This window comes from Rhinopithecus roxellana, chromosome 10 (assembly GCF_007565055.1).
Source record: "Rhinopithecus roxellana isolate Shanxi Qingling chromosome 10, ASM756505v1, whole genome shotgun sequence".
Lineage (NCBI taxonomy): Eukaryota > Metazoa > Chordata > Mammalia > Primates > Cercopithecidae > Rhinopithecus > Rhinopithecus roxellana.
In genome coordinates this window covers 13,629,359-13,649,519 of record NC_044558.1, presented here as the reverse complement: position 1 = coordinate 13,649,519, position 20,161 = coordinate 13,629,359, and the positions used below count along the sequence as shown (strand labels likewise).

The 20,161-nt window shown below is 42.6% G+C and overlaps 1 protein-coding gene across 1 annotated transcript in view; it reads left to right on the top strand.

Moving 5' to 3' along the window:
* GPR19 (G protein-coupled receptor 19) overlaps positions 1 to 20,161 on the top strand; it is a 44,329-nt gene that overhangs the window by 22,295 nt on the left and 1,873 nt on the right. The gene's annotated exons all lie outside the window — the stretch shown is intronic.

Genomic DNA, 20,161 nt, shown 5'->3' with positions numbered 1-20,161 from the left:
TCAGGGCCTGCCAGGGGAAATGATCAAATATGTTCCTAGGGTGTATATAGGGAGGGAAGAGGAGAAAGAAGGACCAGAGTGTGGACGCAGTTTCTTCTCTATCAGCCAAGGCAAAAAATTGGATGACATGGGAGTTGTGATCTCTGAGAGGATGGCTTAAAAAGGAAAAGGGAGGCTGAGTGCCATGACTCATGCCTGTAATCCCAGTACTTTGGGAGGCTAAGGTGGGAGGATTGCTTGAGCCCAGGAATTTGAGACCAGCCTAAACATAGGGAGACCTTAGGCCAGACATGGTTGCTCATGCCTGTAATCCCAGCAGTTTGGGAGGCCGAGGTGGGCAGAACACTTAAGGTCAGGAGTTTTAGGCCAGCCCAGCCAACATGCTGAAACCCCATCTCTACTAAAAACACAAAAATTAGCTGGGCATGGTGGCAGGTGCCTGTAATCCCAGCTACTGGGGAGGCTGAGGCAGGAGAATTGCTTGAACCCGGGAGGTGGAGGTTGTAGTGAGCTAAGATTGTGCCACTGCTCTCCAGCCTGGGTGACAGAGCAAGACTCCATCTCAAAAACCAAAACCAAAACCAAACAAAAACAAAACAAAAACCAGGGAGATCTACAAAAATAGCTGGGTGTGGTGGCACGCACCTGTGGTCCCAGCTCCTCTGGAGGCTGAGGGGGGAAAATTGCATGGGCCTGGGAGGTTGAGGGTGCAGTGAGCGGTGATTGCTCCACTGCACTCCAACCTGGGTGACAAAGCAAGACCCTATCTCAAGAAACAAAAAATAAAAGGCAAAAGGGGAGTTACCATCATTAATATATTTCCCTGTTTGTAGAGTCATTTTCCCTTGACCAAACCTTTAAAGCAGTCATCTCCTGGAGCCTTTCATTCAGTATACTCTTCCAGACACTGCATGTCTGTCATGTTTAATTCTCATAGCAACTCTCTATGATATGCATTATTAGCCCCAATTTTCACTGAGGAAACTGAAGCTCAAAGAGATTAACTTACCTGTTCAGTGTCCACAGATGGCAGGTAGAGTCAGGATCTGAATCTAGGTCTTTTTAAATTCTGTGCTTTTTTTACTATATCACAAGTAAAGTTCTTTTGTCTGCATTCTTTTAAAACATGTTTTTGAATATTAGATTAATACAAATATCATTCTAGAAAATTTGGAAAATATAAAGCAGTATAAAAGGATAATGACAATAAAAATCAGTCATGATCTTGCCACCTAGAAACAATCACTGTTAAAATTTTGGTGTATTCTCAATTTTTTTTCAATGCATATAATGATAACAAAAGCAAATATTTATTGAGCACTTGCTTTGTTCCAGACATTGTCTTTAGCTCCTTTCTTGTGTAATTTATTTTATTATAAAAAATCAATAAAATGAATATTGTTATTATTTATTCTAATTTTATTTTTTTATTTATTACTATTTTTTTTTGAGACAGAGTCATGTTCTGTCGCCCAGGCTGGAGTGCAGTGGCGTGATCTCGGCTCACTGCAAGCTCCGCCTACCAGGTTCACACCATTCTCCTGCCTCAGCCTCCCGAGTAGCTGGGACTTCAGGTGCCCGCCACCACGCCTGGCTATTTTTTTGTATTTTTAGTAGAGATGGGGTTTCACTGTGTTATCCAGGATGGTCTCGATCTCCTGACCTTGTGATCCACCTGCCTTGGCCTCCCAAAGTGCTGGGATTACAGGCATGAGCCACCGCGCCCGGCCTTATTTATTCTAATTTTATTGTTGAAGACACTCAATAAGCACAAACATGTAAAATAATTTACCAACAGCTATACAGATTATAAGTGACTTGAACCCCGAGCAGGCTGACTCTAGACCAGGCTTTCTCAACCTTAGCACCGTTGGCATTTGGGGCCAGATAATTCTTTGTTGTGGTGGGGGTCGGGGACTGTCCTTGTCATTGTAGTGTTTTGGGTTTGTTTTTTTTTTTGAGACGGAGTCTCGCTCTGTCGCCCAGGCTGGAGTGCAGTGGCCGGATCTCAGCTCACTGCAAGCTCCGCCCGCCGGGTTTACGCCATTCTCCTGCCTCAGCCTCCCGAGTAGCTGGGACTACAGGCGCCCGCCACTTCGCCTGGCTAGTTTTTTGTATTTTTTAGTAGAGACGGGGTTTCACCGTGTTAGCCAGGATGGTCTCGATCTCCTGACCTCGTGATCCGCCCGTCTCGGCCTCCCAAAGTGCTGGGATTACAGGCTTGAGCCACCGCGCCCGGCCGCGTGTTTTGGGTTTGTTTGTTTTCCAGAGACAAGGTTTCACTCTGTCACCCAGTCTTGAGTGCAGTGGTACAATCGTGGCTCACTGCAGCCTGAAACTCCTAGGCTCAAACTCCTAGGGCCCAGCATGCCCTATCTTCTGCGTGTTAGTTTTTTCCCTTTAGGTCTATGATGGTCCCACCTCAACCTTCCAAAGAGCTGGAACTGTAAGCATGCACCACCATGCCCAGCCTTTTTTTTTTTTTTTTTTTTTTTTTTTTTTTTTTTTTTTTGATAGAGACAGGGACTCACTATGTTGCCCAGGCTTGTCTTAAACTTCTGGCCTCAAGTGATCCTCCCACCCCAGCCTCCCAAAATCCCAAAGTGCTGGGATTACAAGCATGAGCCACTGTGCCCAACCCATTGTAGAATGTTTAGCAGCATCTGTGGCTTCTACCTACCGGGTGTCAGTAACACTTCCCTCTCCCAGATATGACAACCAAAAATGTCTCTAGACATTTCCAAATGTTCACTATGAGGCAGAATTATCTCTGATGGAGAACCACTAGTCTAGAACCTGCATTCTCGGCCACTATATTGTATAGCCTCTTCCTATTTAAAATGCACATAAAGAGCCAGACGCGGTGGCTTCTGCCTATAATCCCAGTAGTTTGGAAGGCCGAGGTGGGCAGATCACTCCAGGCCAGGAGTTTGAGAGCAGCTGGACAACATGGTGAAACCCCATCTCTACAAAAAATACAAAAGTTAGCTGGGAATGGTGGCGTGCGCCTGTAATTCCAGTTACTCAGGAGGCTGATGCACAAGAATCTCTCCAACCCAGGTGGCAGGGGCTATAGTGAGTTGAGATGACACCACTGCACTCCAGCCCGGGTAACAGGGTGCAACTCTGTCTCAAAATAAAATATTAGGTTGGTGTAAAAGTAATTGCAGTTTTTGCCATTACTTTTCATGGGAAAAACTGCAATTATTTTTGCACCAACTCAATAAAGTGAAATAAAATGCACATAAAGTCATTTTGTTCTATATCCAAAGGGAGAAATAAATCTTCAAATTTGGGTGCAGGCCATGAAACTTTGCTGGAATGTCAGTGGCTTTATGGATCAAGAAAAGTGCTCATTAGTAGATTCTTATTAAATGCTTATTAGTAGACTCAGAGAACTAGTTACAAGCTCACAGTTGCCCAGGAGGGAGAATAACTGCACTTTTCTCACTGGTTCTCTGTGCCAAGCACCTTAGCCTTCAAGAATTTAGATTTCATGTGTACACTTGTGGCCTATCAGGACAGTGTATATCAACAAAGGTGTCAAAATATATTGCTGTGTCTCAAACAGAGCATGTTGCAAATAACTGCTTACTAATAAATAAAGTATCATTGTTTTTTTTTAATTCCAATAAATTTCAGGATATATACATAATGTTTTTTTCAGTATGATTTCTTAGATGGAGATTAAAGGGTTGAAATTAACAGGTCGAACTCCTAGAATTGCACATAATTCTGGATATATGGGGGTATATCACACATATGAACACATTTGTCATGTGCCTCTGAAGAAGAAAGATTGAAAATTGCTTCATAGGTGATTTTTTTTTTTTTTTTTTTTGAGATGGAGTCTTGCTCTGTCACCCGGGCTGGAGTGCAGTGGCCGGATCTCTGCTCACTGCAAGCTCCGCCTCCCGGGTTTACGCCATTCTCCCGCCTCAGCCTCCCGAGTAGCTGGGACTACAGGCGCCCGCCACCTCGCCCGGCTAGTTTTTTGTATTTTTTAGTAGAGACGGGGTTTCACAGTGTTAGCCAGGATGGTCTCGATCTCCTGACCTCGTGATCCGCCCGTCTCGGCCTCCCAAAGTGCTGGGATTACAGGCTTGAGCCACCGCGCCCGGCCTTTTTTTTTTTTTTTTTTGTCACCCAGGGTGAAGTGCATTGGTGCGATCTCGGCTCACCGCAACCTCCACCTCCCAGCTTCAAGCAATTCTCTTGCCTCAGCCTCCTAAGTAGTTAGGATTACAGGCGCCCACCACCACGCCCAGCTAATTTTTGTATTTTTAGTAGAGACAGGGTTCACCATGTTGGTCAGGCTGGTCTCCAATTCCTGACCTCAGGTGATCAATCCACTTGCCTCGGCCTCCCAAAGTGCTGGGATTACAGGTGTGAGCCACCCGCCTAGCCAGCATAGGTGATTTGAATCAACCATTACTGATATGCAGAGAGAATTGAATTAAGAAGCACTGAGAAATGATCATTTATAAACTGTCTAAAAACAGATGGCACTGTATATATTATCCATGTGAAATATATGAAAATACATGTTTAGCCATGTTTTCATATAGTCACATAATTTGTCCATGAAAAAATACACGTTAATGAGACATTAAATTTAACATCTGCAGCTAGGTGCAGTGGCTTACGCCTGTAATCTCAGCACTTTGGGAGGCCAAGGCGGGTGGATCACTTGAGGCCAGAAGTTCAAGACCAACCTGGCCAACATTGTACAATGCAGAATTGAAAATTCTCAAGTAATAGAGCAAATATACAAATATAAATGGAAGACTTTCATTTTTCATTTTCCATGTCTACTAAAAATACAAAAATTAGCTGCACGTGGTGCACATGCCTGTAATTCCAGCTATTCGGGAGACTGAGGCACAAGAATCGCTTCAACCCAGGAGGCAGAGGTTGCAGTGAGCCAAGATCGCACTACTGCACTCCAGCCTGGGAGATAGAATGAGACTCTGTCTCAAAATAAATAAATAAATAAATAACATCTGCTTCATAAACTTGAAGGTTACTTTCTAGAAAACCCTGACTGAGGACAGTGGTACAGATCAATTTACCCGGAATGTTGATATGAATAAGATGTGAGACAGAAGGTGACTGCTCCTGAGAAACAATGCTTACTAACTTCCTGCTCAGTGCTGATACTCGCTTCTTAACAAGTCCTTCACCTTCTTTTCAAATAGCTGTAAATCTCAACTACTTCATTGTTCTTTGCTTTGACTTTAATAAGTCTAGTCTTTGCCTCTTGATACTGAAGTCAGAACTTAGAAATGAAACCAAACATTCACCTCCAAAACAACTGGTTCCCTCTAATTCAATGAGCACACAGCAGGTGTTCAAAAAATGTTTGTTGTAATGAATTGAATTTAGTGAGGTGCAAATTCCTTGGTCAAATTGTTTTCTTCAGAATTTGAAAGACCTCATACTAGGAAGAAAGGTGTAGAAAACTGACAGAGGACTCTCAGGGGTTCTAGAAATGTTTCTCTTCCCTGAGAGGCTTGGTATTAGAATGGAAAGCAAACACAGGTGGCAGGTCCTCTTTGACCAGACCACTTCTTGCAAGGTATCTTCAGTAAGAAGTTGTTGACACATCTAGGATAGTTACTGTGAAGTCTGGGCTGGACCCTAGGGAAAATTCGTCTTTCCTTTGGAGACCCATGCTACTGATCTTTGATATCAAAAACTCTCAGTGCTGGGCCCCAGCAGCCCTAAACAACTTCCCTCTCCTCCCATCAAAATGCACTCTGAGGACGAGCTCTCTGCCAGGTGAAAGTGGTCGGTTATAAATTAAATGAGCTCATCTCAGATAACAATGTCCACCTGTCACTTTTTGCTCATACAGCTGAAATGACCTTAGAAATCACTAGGCAAACTCATGCATATTGTAGATATGGAAACAGAGGTTCAGGGAGATTGATGTACTTAAGGTCCTTATGCTGAAATAAAAATAAGACCGGGGTGTCTTGACTTGTTGAGTGCTTATAATCAGAATTAGAACCCAGGTTTCTTAGCCTCCAGCCCAATGTGTAAGGCGAAGTAGAAAGCACTTTAAGATTTTTGGTTTTCTAATATTTCAGATGCTAGTAGGGTAGAAGGTGATAGAATGACTGGTATGAATTTTAGTACTCACATTCAATTATGTAAGAAATGCTATATTGAGTTAGTTTTTATTGCTGCTGTAACAAGTTAACACAAATTTAGTGGCTTAAGATAACACTGTTTATTATCTCACAGTTCTGTAGGTCAGAAGTCTGGGTGGGTTTGGCTGAGTTTTCTGCTTAGAGTCACCCAGGGCCAAAATCAAAATCTTAGCAGGACTGTGATCCTTTTTAGAGGCTCTGCGGTTGACTGCCCTCCCAGGCTGAGTTGGGTTGTTGGCAGAATCCAGTGCCTTGTGGTTGTAAGACTAAGATCCTGTTTCCTTGATGGCTATCAGGTGGGAGCCATCATAACGCCTAGAGGCCTCATCAAGATCCTGTTTCCTTGATGGCTATCAGGTGGGAGCCATCATGCCTCCTAGATGCCTCATCCTGATCCCTCTATGTGGGCCCCTGCATCTCAGAGCCTGCAATAGCATGTCAATTCTTTCTCATGCTTGGAGTCTGTCTTTGACTTCTCCTGCTGCTGCTGCTAGAGAAAGTTCTCTGTATTTAAGGGCTCATGTTGGGCCTACCTGGATAATCCAGGATAATCTCCCCACTTTAAGGTTCATAACCTTAATTATTATGCAGAATCCCTTTTGCTGTATAACATAACAAATTCACAGGTTCCAGGGATTAGGGCATGGATATCTTTGGGGGACCATTCTGCCTACTACTCATATTATTTCCTTTAAATAATGGCAAGGCTGTATTCTACCAGGCTGATGGGAACATCAGTGGCAAACATTACTGAGACTCTCTTCCTCTTCCTAGGTCCTTTAGTTCTTACACAGAACAAAATCTATGGGGATGCTTTGTTCCTCTCAGCTCTACTTATCCCTCTTTCTCTCTAACCTGCTCCCCATGTGATAATTTAGCTGTTTTTGTCTACAAAAAAACCTCTGAATTGCGTCCAGGACAACACACTATCACAACAGTCCTAACTCCAGGCCTCAAGGAGCCTAGAACATTGTTAAGGACCTGGAAGGTGACTGGGACCCAAGGCGGCATGTTGGCTAGACTCTTGTCATCTGTCAGCAGCAGGGGTCCTGGCAGGTCTACCTTAGATGAGCCATTCTTCATCATCTCTGCTGCTGCTTCCATTGCCTCCCCGACCCCAGCCCAGGGGAGGGTCCTTACCATGCTCTCTTATAGGAGCCTACTCTTTCATTGGACTTACTACAACTTAATACATTCATTTCTTCTTAGCTGTTTACTACTCTCTACCCCTCTACAACTAATTATGCTATTATCTTCATGAGGGTAGGGATACAGTTTTGTTTACCATTGTGTATCTAATTATTAACATAGCACATTCTGGAGCATAGTATGATCTTAGTGTATATTTATGGAGAGATGAATGAATTGATTCAAATGGGCACACATTTTCAAAAGACATTTTTCCAAACGTACGTATTCAGTAGCCAGCTGATATCTCTACATGGATATCTAGTGGGAATTTAACTTATCTAAAATGGTATTATTGATTTCAAGCTCCCTAAACTTTTTCTCTCTTGCTCTCAGGCTCTCAAAACTAGGAGTCATCCCCATCCCCTAACCCCATCACACATCAACTAATCTTGTTTCTGTCTCCATAATACTTTCAATATTCATCTACTTTTCTCCACCTACACTGCCACCACCCTGGTCTAAGCCACCATCATCACTTACTTAGGTTATTGTAATAGCATCTTATTTATTTAGAGACAGAGTCTCGCTCTGTCACCCAGGCTGGAGTGCAGTGGTGTGATCCTAGCTTACTGCAGCCTCAACCGCCTAGGCTCCGCAGTTCTCCTGCCTCAGCCTCCCAAGTAGCTGGGAGCCTCCCACCACATCCAGCTAATTTTTAATTTTTTTTTTTTTTTTTTTGGTTTTGTTAGAGATAGGGTCTATGTTTCCCAGGCTGTAATAGATTTTTTTTTTTTTTTTTTTAAGACAAAATCTGGCTGTCACCGAGGCTGGAGTGCAGAGGTGCGATCTCAGCTCACTGCAACCTCCGCCTCCTGGGTTCAAGCGATTGTCCTGCGTCAGCCTTTGAAGTAACTGGGATTACAGGCGCCCACCACCATGCCGGGCTAATTTTTATATATTTAGTAGAGACAGGATTTTGCCATGTTGGCCAGGCTGGTCTCAAACTCCTGACCTCAAGTGATCCACCTGCCTCGGCCTCCCAAAGTGCTGGGTGTAATAAATAGCCTGTTAACTATTCTCCCTCCTTCTACTCTTGGCCACCTACACAGCAACTAAAGTTGTATTTTTAAAACATAAATCTGGCCGGGCGCGGTGGCTCAAGCCTGTAATCCCAGCACTTTGGGAGGCCGAGGCGGGTGGATCACGAGGTCAGGAGATCGAGACCATCCTGGCTAACACGGTGAAACCCCGTCTCTACTAAAAATACAAAAAAAACTAGCCGGGCGTGGCGGCGGCACCTGTAGTCCCAGCTACTCGGAGGCTGAGGCAGGAGAATGGCGGGAACCCGGGAGGCGGAGCTTGCAGTGAGCTGAGATGGCGCCACTACACTCCAGCCTGGGCCACAGAGCGAGACTCCGTCTCAAAAAAAAAAAAAAAAAAAAAAAACCATAAATCTGAGTGAGGGGGTTAAAAAAATGTCATATTCATTTCACTCCTTTGCCTGAAACCTGCGATGGATTTTCCTTCAATAGAATAAAACCATGCCCTACAATGCCCTGTGTGATCCTACCCTTGCCCACCTTTCTGGTTATATCAGGTATCATTTCTTTGGCATTGATATGCTACAGCCACCTAAGAAGCTCATTCCTACACCAGGGTCTTTGCACTCATCATTTCTTCCGCTTGAATGTTGTGGCGGGCTTCCTGTCATTGGGGTTTCAGCTGCCCCGATGGGGGGGCAGGTTCTTTAGAGAACCTTTCTCTAATCACTCCATCTAAAACCAGACCCTGTTTCAGTCAGGGTGCTTTCAGAGGTGAGTAGCAAAACTCAAAGTGGCTTAAGCCATAAAGACATTGATTGCATTTAGTAAGTCTGGAGATGAGTGTCCTAGCAGCATCACAGTGTCAGGGCACTGTGTCTTGGTGAATCTCAGGACTTCCACTGACCTCAGAAGATACCACCCAGTGCCCTGACATCTTCATATGACAGTTTACAGCGGTAAGAGCAGAGAGGCAGCCAGGCCCATGAGAATACTCACCACACACCTCTTTCATTTTATCAAGGAAGAAACATTTTTCCAAGAACCTCCCAACACCCTGCTGGGAGACTTTCTCTTGTCTCTGGCCAGAAGAAGATTATATTGATGTGACCACACCTAGCTGAAAGGGATGGTGGGGAAATTATTATCTTAGCTTTTTAGCCTCTTAAGTAAGGCAGGAGAGGGAGGAGTTGGGAATGGTCATTGGGTAACCAGCTAATCAGCCATCTGCCATTCCATTTCCCACCAATTCTTGGTCCCTCATTCTGCTTTCTTTTTCTACATAGCACTAATCATTTCTGAATTACTGACATTTTTATTTGTTTAGCTGTTTATTATTTGTTTCCCATGTTAGAAGTAAGCTCCATAAAAACAGGGATCTGGTCTGTCTAGTTATTATAACATCTGTGTCCCCAGCAATGAACACAACTCTGGCCACACTAAGTGATTTTTTTAAAAAAATGGATAGATGTTATGACTGAATATGCCATCATAACAAAATGGTCATTTCTTAGGGTGAATTTTTTTTTTTTTTTTTTTTGAGATGGAATCTTTTCTGTTACCCAGGCTGGAGTGCAGTAGTGCGATCTTGGCTCACTGCAACCTCTACCTCCAGGGTTCAAGCAAATTCTCCTGCCTCAGCCTCCCAAATAACTGGGATTGTAGGCACCCACCACCATGTCTGGCTAATTTGTGTATTTTTAGTAGAGGTGGGGTTTCACCATGTTGGTCAGGCTGGTCTCAAACTCCTAACCTCAAGTGATTCATCCACCTCGGCCTCCCAAAGTGCTGGGATTATAGGCATGAGTTACCACACCCGGCCAGGGTGAAATTATTTTGCACTTGTTTCTTTTACATTTTATCTTACCTTACAGATTTTGTGTGAATGTAGGGAGGTTGGGAAGTTCAGTATTAAACCTGCAGCTGTGTGCTGTGTTCAAGGAACTCTACTAAGCTACTAAGCAGCAGTTGGGAAGAGAAATATTAAATAGTATTCTTTATACATCCATGGGGGTGATCGCCCCCAAAGAGATGCCAACATGACCTAACATTTTTTTCATGCAACATTGTTTGCAAAGAATTAGGGGAGGACTGCAGCGTGTGGACAACATGTGGGGTAAAACTCAGGCTCCTTTCTCTTATATTCATTTGGGTAGGGTATCTACCCAGTGGTTATCCATTCTCTCACAAAACCGTCAAGGAGGTGAAGTTTATCTTCTTCAACTACACCTTTCACCCTTCACCCAGCCCTTCTCGTAATGACACCCCATCTTAATTCTCTCAGTTACTGATAGTCCTCATGGCTTTTGCTTTTGGCATCTCCTCTCTTCTCATTTCACTAATCGTAGATTTCAGAGATAGAATGAATGGGTCTCAGAGATCACTACTCTACTGATAAAATATAAAACTAAAAAAAAAAGTACAACCAGTCTTTAAGAAACATTTATATTTTAATAGGGATCTTGACTTTAAAAAGGATGATGCTGTAATTGTGAGAGCGGGTGATATGTTTGAATTCATGTGAAGAATAAAGAAAGAGGCAAATGTGACAGGAGAGTAATAGTCCCTTAAATCTAGATAGGCAGCATTTCTGAGCCAGGAATGTTCATGGTTGTTTTAAGCTGTTTTGTGAAGTTAGAAGAAGTTGTTTTGAAAACAGCTCTGTTTAAAAAAAAATCATGTTACCATGAAAGCATATCCAGTTTCCAAAGAAAAAGAAAATACACCCAGTCTGAGCTTGAGAAACTGCTTGATCCCAGTTAGGAAACAGTTTGAAAGGTACAGAGCTGGATTATTATGGAGGAATACTTATATATATTATATAAGAGGAGGAAAGGAAAAAGACCAGTAGAGAAAATTCCAGGCCTATAAGCTTGTGGCACCAGGAGTCTCAGGTGGTGGAAAGAAGCTCTGTTTTCATTGACAGTGTGAGGTTCTTTTGCAGTTATTCAAAATATCTAATGGAAGTAATTTTTTTTTTTTTTTTTTTTTTTTGAGGTGGAGTCTCACTCTCTTGTCTGGGTTGGAGTGCAGTGGTGCGATCTCAGCTCACTGCAACCTCTGCCTCCCGGGTTCAAGCAATTCTCCTGCCTCAGTCTCCCTAGTCGCTGGGATTACAGGCGCCAGCTGCCACACCCGGCTAATTTTTTTTTTTTTTTTTTTGTATTTTTAGTAGAGATGGGGTTTCACCATGTTAGCCTGTCTGGTCTTGAACACCTGACCTCAGGTGATTTGCCCTCCTCGGCCTCCCAAAGTGCTGACATTATAGGCGTGAGCCACTATGCCCAGCCTCTAATGGAAATAATTTAAGCAGAATGGATTCTATGGGCTTTTGGAAAAGGCGTATTCAGTCCAGTTGCATTATGTATTTTGATGTAGATCTTAAAAAGTTTGATCTGGCCAACGTGTCACATAAAATCATCCCCAACTTGGAGAAAATGTGTTTATTTATTTGGGCCTCAACGATTTTCCCCTTAAAAACATAGTTGTAAATGATGATTAAGTACCCAGGCCCCTTCACAAAAGTCATTTACCCTTGATTATGTGACCAATGTTAGTGTTATTACTATAGTATGTGATGTGTAATATGGTTACTAAAATTTGTTTGTCATATGGTTTGAAAGTCTAATTTTTGAAGCAGTTGCTATGTGCCAGACACAGAACTAGGTGTTTTGTAGACCTATATATAAAAATAACACCTGTTGTTTTCCTCATATCAGGCAGTGTACATGTTTTAACTCATCTAAGTTCTGTGTATATTCTCTCATCTAATTATAATAATCAAATGAGATAGGAACTGACTATCCTTATTTTACAGCTAAGAAAATTGGAGCTCAAGAGGGTTAGGTAACTTGGCCAAGGTCACCCAGCTACGAGTGAGTGACAGGAATAGGATGCAACTGACTTCAAAGCCTAATACATATCTGCTTTGCAGTATGCCTACTGTGTGAGATTTAAAACATAGATTTTTTAGCAGAAGATTACATTCTGGGTGTAGGTTTGCCAGATTTAACAAATAAAAATATAGGACACCAGCAAAATGTTGCATGGGATATTGCATGGGACATACTTTTACTAAAAAATTATTTGTTATTTATCTGAAATTCACATTTACCTGGGCATCCTGTATTTTATCTAGCAAACTCATCTGAGTCGACATTGTAAGAACATGTTTCACCCTCTCTGGTTTTCCTGTTACCCCACCACAGTCATGCTGCTGGCTACCTAGCCTTATGTAGTTTTATAAGCCACTTAATGTTCATGTCAGAGTCTTATCTCAGCTGGGCATGGTGGTTCACACCTATAATCTCAGCACTTTGGGAGGCCAAGGCAGGAGGATTGCTTGAGCCCAGGAGTTCAAGACCAGCCTGGGCAACATAGCAAGACCTCATCTCTATAAAACACACACAAGCACACATACACCAGAGTCTTATCTCAAGGCCACACAGCAAGAGAGCCACTTAGGAAGCTTCAGAAGAGCTTGTGTGGCCTCCTGAGCCATTTTTAAGTTCAGCAATGTGTATAAGTTCAGGACTTAGGATAGGCTGCCCTGAAAGCCCTGCCCTACTGGAAGTGGTGTGCGGATAAATGTTTAACAACTGGCTCTGCAGAGGGGGGAAAAGAAAACAAAACTTCAATTTTTGGTGTTTGCCATACTCCTACCATGGCTGATTCATGATATCAACATGATGTCTTTGAGCCTGAAGTGGGGAAGAAATGTATGTACAGTTGGCTCAGGGTTCCCCATGTAAGCCAGTCCCAGCCCACTAGTGTTACAGGCATTTCTCATTTTCACATGTAAGCAAATCAAGCCTACACAACAATGAAAGGTTTAAGATAAAATCTCCGTACCATGGTATTTCCTGAATTTAAACAACGAAAATTTTAAAAGATAATTTCCTACTTGGGATAATACAATTGATCAAATGTTTTCCTCACTTCAATTCAAATTGAAGTCTAGAATTCTGCTTTCATTCTGTTTAAAAGGCAACAGTTAATTATGCATCATGTTGAAATTCCAATATTCTCACATTCTTTATCCTGAAGAAAGGTTATTTCTCCAGGCCAGCATGTCTGCTGCACTTTTGACGCTAAGCTGCTGTGCGGTACATTGTGGAAGTGATCATTTTTTAAAACTGTTCACTATGTCACATATTTCTGAGCTAGCATATTCAACAGATGTATCTGTGGGTAGGCTCTAGGGAATGACGTTGTATTCCTCTGCTTGAATGAAGAGTCAAGAAAGACTTACCTATGTACAGCCAGTTTGACTCTCTGAATTCAGATCCAGCCCTCTGTGGTCTCACTGATCAGGAAACCCTGATGGTAGTTAAGAGCAAGGGCTTTGAAGTGACCACTTTCCAACTGTATGACTTTAGGGAAGAACTTCAGTTTTTTTTTCATTTGTAAAACAAGGGCAGTAATTTTACCTACTTTGAAGGGTTACACATATAAAGTGCCGCACATAGTAAGCACAAAAGCAAGTATTAATTCTTGGTAGTATTAATGCTATAACTACTGTCATGACTGTAATCTTACTGCTCATTAGTAAATAGCCACATGTATCCATATAGGTCCAGCAGATACTTACCATTCTACAAAAAATGTTTCTATTGTGGTTTTTTTTCCAACCAAGTCATGTAAAACATCAACATTATAAAAATTCTTATTTGACATTAAATTTTTAAACAAATCTCAAGAAATAAAAATGGTCTCTCTACCTTGTGAGAATATTTGTGAATCTTTATAATCACAAGAGGAGAAAAAGTTAGTTGTTGGGGTATTTTTAAGTCTAGAAATACCCCAACAACTAACTGAAAAACCTATCCAATAGTTAATGCAGAATTGTGAGGCAAAGTTTGTCGACTATGCCCCATTCCTGTGGTCCTCCACTCCCTCTTTTTAGTTTCCAGTCATTCATCCATCATTCCATCCAACAAAGTATGATTTTCAAAAAGTTAGAATCGTGACTTACACAAATATTGGATGAACATATGTTAACGATTTATTAACATAATACCGAAGGAACCAATGAGATAATAAAGCTGGTTCCAAGAGCATTTGAAGAATGCATCTTTATAGGCATTTTAAAAAAAGAATTTCAGCATAAAATTGCTAGGTAAACACTAAACTGGCTAATGTCCTACAGGGCAGTAAGTCCATAACCTTTGGGGTTATTTTTTTCTGCTAGAAAGAAATCTACAAGTTAACATAGAAATATTTTCACAGTGTCTGAGCTCTAGTTAAATATTAAATAGCAAAGTCAAGCACAGGTACATTCTCCCAGAGAATTAAATAATCCTTGGAGAGGCCCATTTAATAATGTCCCTGTATGACCTTAAAAGGATATGTCCTTTTTTGCCTTGTTTTCAAGTATTGGATAATTTTTACTAACATATCCACCCATTCACATATTCATTAAATCTTTTTTTTAATAGCTATGTGCCCCAGGGATATAGAAGTAAAGACATAGTCCCGATCCTCAAGGAACTCATAACCTAATGGGGGAGACAAACATGCAAAATAAAAATTACAAAGCAAAGTGATAGGGTACATTCTCCTCCCAGGTGCCCCAGGATCCCATCATTACAGGGGTCCACCCAACCAGTCGCCAGTTCTTTTTTTTTTTTTTTTTTTAATTGAGATGCAGAGTCTCACTCTCGCCCAGGCTGGAGTACAGTGGCATGATCTCAGCTCGTTGCAACCTCTGCCTCCCGGGTTCAAGCAGTTCTCCTGCCTCAGCCTCCCATGTAGCTGGGACTACAGTCACGTGCTACCACGCCTGGCTAATTTATGTATTTTTAGTAGACGGGGTTTTGCCATGTTGGCCAGGCTGGTCTTGAACTCCTGACCTCAGGTGATCCGCCTGCCTCGGCCACTCGGGTTACAGGTGTGAGCCACCATGCCTGGCCCCCAGTTCTGTACTATGACAACCCATGTACCATTTTCCCCACTCATGTATTAATCTTGAAGCCTGCATGGATGAGAAGTAGATAATAGGATAAATGAATGATTCCTCTTTTAGATCACATACAGATAGAGATAAATAAGGACCTTCAATACCTCAGCCAAGGGAGTATATCAAATGGTAGTCTCAGACCTGCTGCGAAGGGATAGGTTGAACAGGAAAGAGGTGAAGAAGGCTTTCTTGTCCTAAAATTACTTCATGTGGATAGCTCTGAAGAGAATTACTAATTAACCAGATCTTATATTTCAGAAACACCCCCTTGAAGATATATTTTTATCAAAATTAATGGAGCAGGGGAGGCCTTTTTGTTGTTTTTGTTTTTGTTTTGTTTGTTTTGAGACGGAGTCTCGCTCTGTCGCCCAGGCTGGAGTGCAGTGGCCGGATCTCAGCTCACTGCAAGCTCCGCCTCCCGGGTTTACGCTATTCTCCTGCCTCAGCCTCCCGAGTAGCTGGGACTACAGGCGCCCGCCACCTCGCCCGGCTAGTTTTTTATATTTTTTTAGTAGAGACGGGGTTTCACCGGGTTATCCAGGATGGTCTCGATCTCCTGACCTTGTGATCCGCCCGTCTCGGCCTCCCAAAGTGCTGGGATTACAGGCTTGAGCCACCGCGCCCGGCCGATCAATATGTTTTAAAGCTCCCTGGGAGACTCCAGTGTACTGCATTGCTAAGCTAGAGCAAAACAAACTTGGAAAATGCTGCAGTAAAGGACTAACAAGACGCTGTATGAACAAGGGTACCACAACCATTCTGGATATGCTAATGTTCTTACCCACCGTCTGACCGCATTTCTGCCCATGAAGGCAGAAAATATAACCTCTCATTGTAACCAGAGGAAAAATTTAGGTCAGTTTGATTGTAGGGCATTTAGAAACTATATACTCTGAGAGGCATGGTCTGAAGGAAACTACGTTTCTGAGGGGAAAAGGGCTCCAAAAAAGATCAACCCAGAAAAATGGCCCCCAAATTAAATCCACATGCTCTCTCTCTCCCCTGGAATGTTTTATCCACTTGTCTTCCTGAAGAAGTCCTATTCATCCTCTAAGCTCCCAGCTCAAACTTCACCTCTTCTGTGACGACTTTAAACTGGGTCCCTATTTCTATCTTACTTAGCTCCTTGTACATAGTTCTGTTCTTAGCAGTTAATGATAATTATTATCAAATTGAGTTATAATTTGGCACACTGCTTATTTTATGGGCCCTACGTATCTTTGTTTTCTTTATACCTAGCCCAGTTTCTCGGTTTGTTGAATGGATATTCAGAACTGCAGCAATTTTAGGTAGAGTGAAAACTCATGCCACCAGCAGAGGAAACCTAGACTCAGAAATTCCTTGGGCTCCCTCGTCCTGTTTCTGAGCATCGGGATCCTCTGCTTCCAAGTGGTTGGGCTGGGGAAATGGGCAGACATACTCATGGGTGTAAAGCAGCTGGAGCAAATGATGGATGGGCCCCCGCCCCCAGGCTTTAGTTAAAGCGGTAAGCTTGAGTTTCATTTACAGAGTTTTGTTGTTAGAGGAAGAAAGAAACAGAAGGAAGGTCACAGGTTTTCAAGTGTGTGCAGTAAGGAAAAGTGCCTGTAGACTCCTGTTTTATTCAGGCCACAGGCATCCCAGAAAAGTTAGAACAGTGTTCTGTCTGGGGAAATTATTTGTCTGTTTTAGTTTATTTTTAAACTTTAAATCTTAAAAGATTTTTTTTTTTAAGTTTCATAGGTTTTACACATAGGAAGGCGAAAAGATGATTTCAATCTTATATGTATGAGGGTCATGCAGTCCAGATTTTCTAGGACAATGCTAATTTTAGATCTTACGTCCTGATTTCTTTCTTTTTTTTTTTTTGAGATGGCCTCTCACCCCGTTGCCCAGCCCGGAGTGCAATGGTGCGATCTTGGCTCACTGCAACCTCCGTCTCCTGGGTTCAAGCAATTCTCCTGCCTCAGCCTCCTGAGTAGCTGGGACTACAGGCGCCTGCCACCATGCCTGGCTAATTTTTTGTATTTTCAGTAGAGATGGGGTTTCACGTGTTAGCCAGGTTGGTCTCGATCTTCTGACCTTGTGATCCGCCCGCCTCGGCCTCCCAAAGTGCTGGGATTACAGGCGAGAGCCACCGTGCCTGGCCTTGATTTCTCTTTTTTTTTTTTTTTTTTTTTTTTGAGACGGAGTCTCACTCTGTCACCCAGGCTGGAGTGCAGTGGCCGGATCTCAGCTCACTGCAAGCTCTGCCTCCCGGGTTTGTGCCATTCTCCTGCCTCAGCCTCCCGAGTAGCTGGGACTACAGGTGCCCGCCACCTTGCCCGCCTAGATTTTTTTTGTATTTTTTAGTAGAGATGGGGTTTCACGTGTTAGCCAGGATGGTCTCGATCTCCTGACCTCGTGATCCACCCGTCTCGGCCTCCCAGAGTGCTGGGATTACAGGCTTGAGCCACCGCGCCCGGCCAGGCCTTGATTTCTTATATAGAAAGTATGGTTGCTGTTTTTACCATTGACTATCATTTTCCCAGCATGCTTAAAGATCTTTTAGTGATCAGCATGTTTAATTATTTTGGCTTTCTATGTGGCAAAAACACATTTTTAAAATTTTTTTAAAATTTTAATTATCTTACTTAAGCTTGCTTAGGTAAGGTTGCCTCATGGACAAGAAAGCCTAAAGATAACAGAACAGCATTGAGTATATTGCCTGGAGCACCAGACTTGTATTGAATGTGGCTTTTTGGTGAAGATGATATGTAGTAACACTTCTTTCTCTACCACAAATTAGTACAAAAGTCCTTCAAAGAAAAAACAAGGGCCGGGTGCAGTTGCTACACTGGTAATCCCAGCACTTTGGGAGGCCAAGGTGGGTGAATCACTTGAAGTCAGAAGTTCAAGACCAGCCTGGCCAACATGGGGAAACCCGGTCTCTACTAAAAATACAAAAATTAGCCGGGCGTGGTGGCGCACACTTGTAGTCCCAACTACTTGAGAGGCTGAGACACAAGAATCTCTCGAACCTGGGAGATGGAGGTTGCGTTGAGTAGATATCGTGCCACTGCACACCAGCCCAGGGGACAGAGTGAGACTCCGTCTCAAAAAAAAAAAAAAAAGAAAAGAAAAAGAAAAAGAAAAATTTAGTCATTAAGAACCATTGTTTCATTATGAACTATTATTTAATCCTGGCTGTCACTTGAGAAATGTTTCTTTATGAGGTGCAGACACAGGAGCCCCCCAAGAAAGAAACTAGTGACCACTAGAAAAGCCTGTTGCTGGAGCCACATCCCCTGTGCCACAGGCCAGATGGAATCTCAGCAAAATGGTAGCTGTAACCCCACATGGGCTTTTACTTTTAGTGGGCACATTCTTGAAAATATTAATGTTTATCCTTATCGCTTATGTTAATCACCATAATTGTTATGGTTATTACGGATTACATTGCTACTATTTCTCTTCGTTTCCTGGATTCAGACCAAATTGAACCTCTATAATCTGTGAGCAAAATCACCTTAGGTTTTTTTTTGTTTTTTGTTTTTTTTTTCTCTTTTTTGAGACAGAGTCTGGCTCTGTCACCCAGTCTGGAGTGCAGTGGCCAGATCTTAGCTCACTGCAAGCTCCGCCTACCGGGTTTACGCCATTCTCCTGCCTCAGCCTCCAGAGTAGCTGGGACTACAGGCGCCCACCACCTCGCCCAGCTAGTTTTTTGTATTAATCACCTCAGTTTTAATTGAATGGCCCACAACTAGTTAATCTTTTTGCTTGTTTAAAAAGTGTGACTTTTTTTTCTCACTGAATAATATAAAAAGTATAAAATAAAGGCTAAACTTTAAAGTATTCTTTTATATCTAAGAACTATAAGCTTTGTAAGCTTTTAAAAAGTGCTTAGTAATTTTAAGTTACTTTTTTTTTTTTTTTCTGTTTTTTGAGACAGAGTCTTGCTCAGTCGCCCAAGCTGGAGTGCAGTGGCCGGATCTCAGCTCACTGCAAGCTCCGCCTCCCGGGTTTATGCCATTCTCCTGCCTCAGCCTCAAGAGTAGCTGGGACTACAGGCACCCATCACCTCGCCTGGCTAGTGTTTTTTGTATTTTTTAGTAGAGACAGGGTTTCACCGTGTTAGCCAGGATGGTCTCGATCTCCTGACTTCGTGATCCGCCCATCTCGGCCTCCCAAAGTGCTGGGATTACAGGCTTGAGCCACCGTGCCCGCCCTACTTTTTTTTTTTTTTTTGAGATAGGGTCTTGCTATGTTGCCCCGGCTGGATTCAAACTTCTGGGCCCAAATGATCCTCCTGCCTCAGCTTTCTGAGTAGCTGGGACTATAGGTGTTTGCCACTATGCTTAGCTAACAGTTACATTTTTTTTGTTGTTGTTTTTAATCACCTGACTGCCATAAGATCTCCCATAACCTGGTTCCATTTCTTAGAGGACATCTTGTATGTTCTTCAGTCAATATTTTATGAAACAATAACAACAGAATAGCATCAAAATATATGTCACTGATAAGTGGCAAGCTATTAGTACATGAACTGTCTTCTAGAAAAAGCAACCTATTTTCACATGTCATTAAATTAGGAGCTATTTCTGGCTCATGCAGCAGTGTTGATTGCTCCATGTGTTACCATGATCCTTCTATGATGGAAAATCTACACTAAGTGAGGACAGCACCCTTCCCAGTAGCTAGCCAGTCTCTATTCACGGACTGCTGTTAGCTACTTCCATAGTCAAAATCGGTGTGTTTTCATCTGCCCAAGCTTTCCTCTCTTGCAACCTCATGACAATTAGGAACTTCTCACATACTTGCCCAGAATGCCAGCAGATCTTCAGTTGGTGGTAACACCCTTAGCATGAGCCAAATTTGAGATCCCTAATCCTCTGTGATCCCTGATGAGTGCAGTGAAA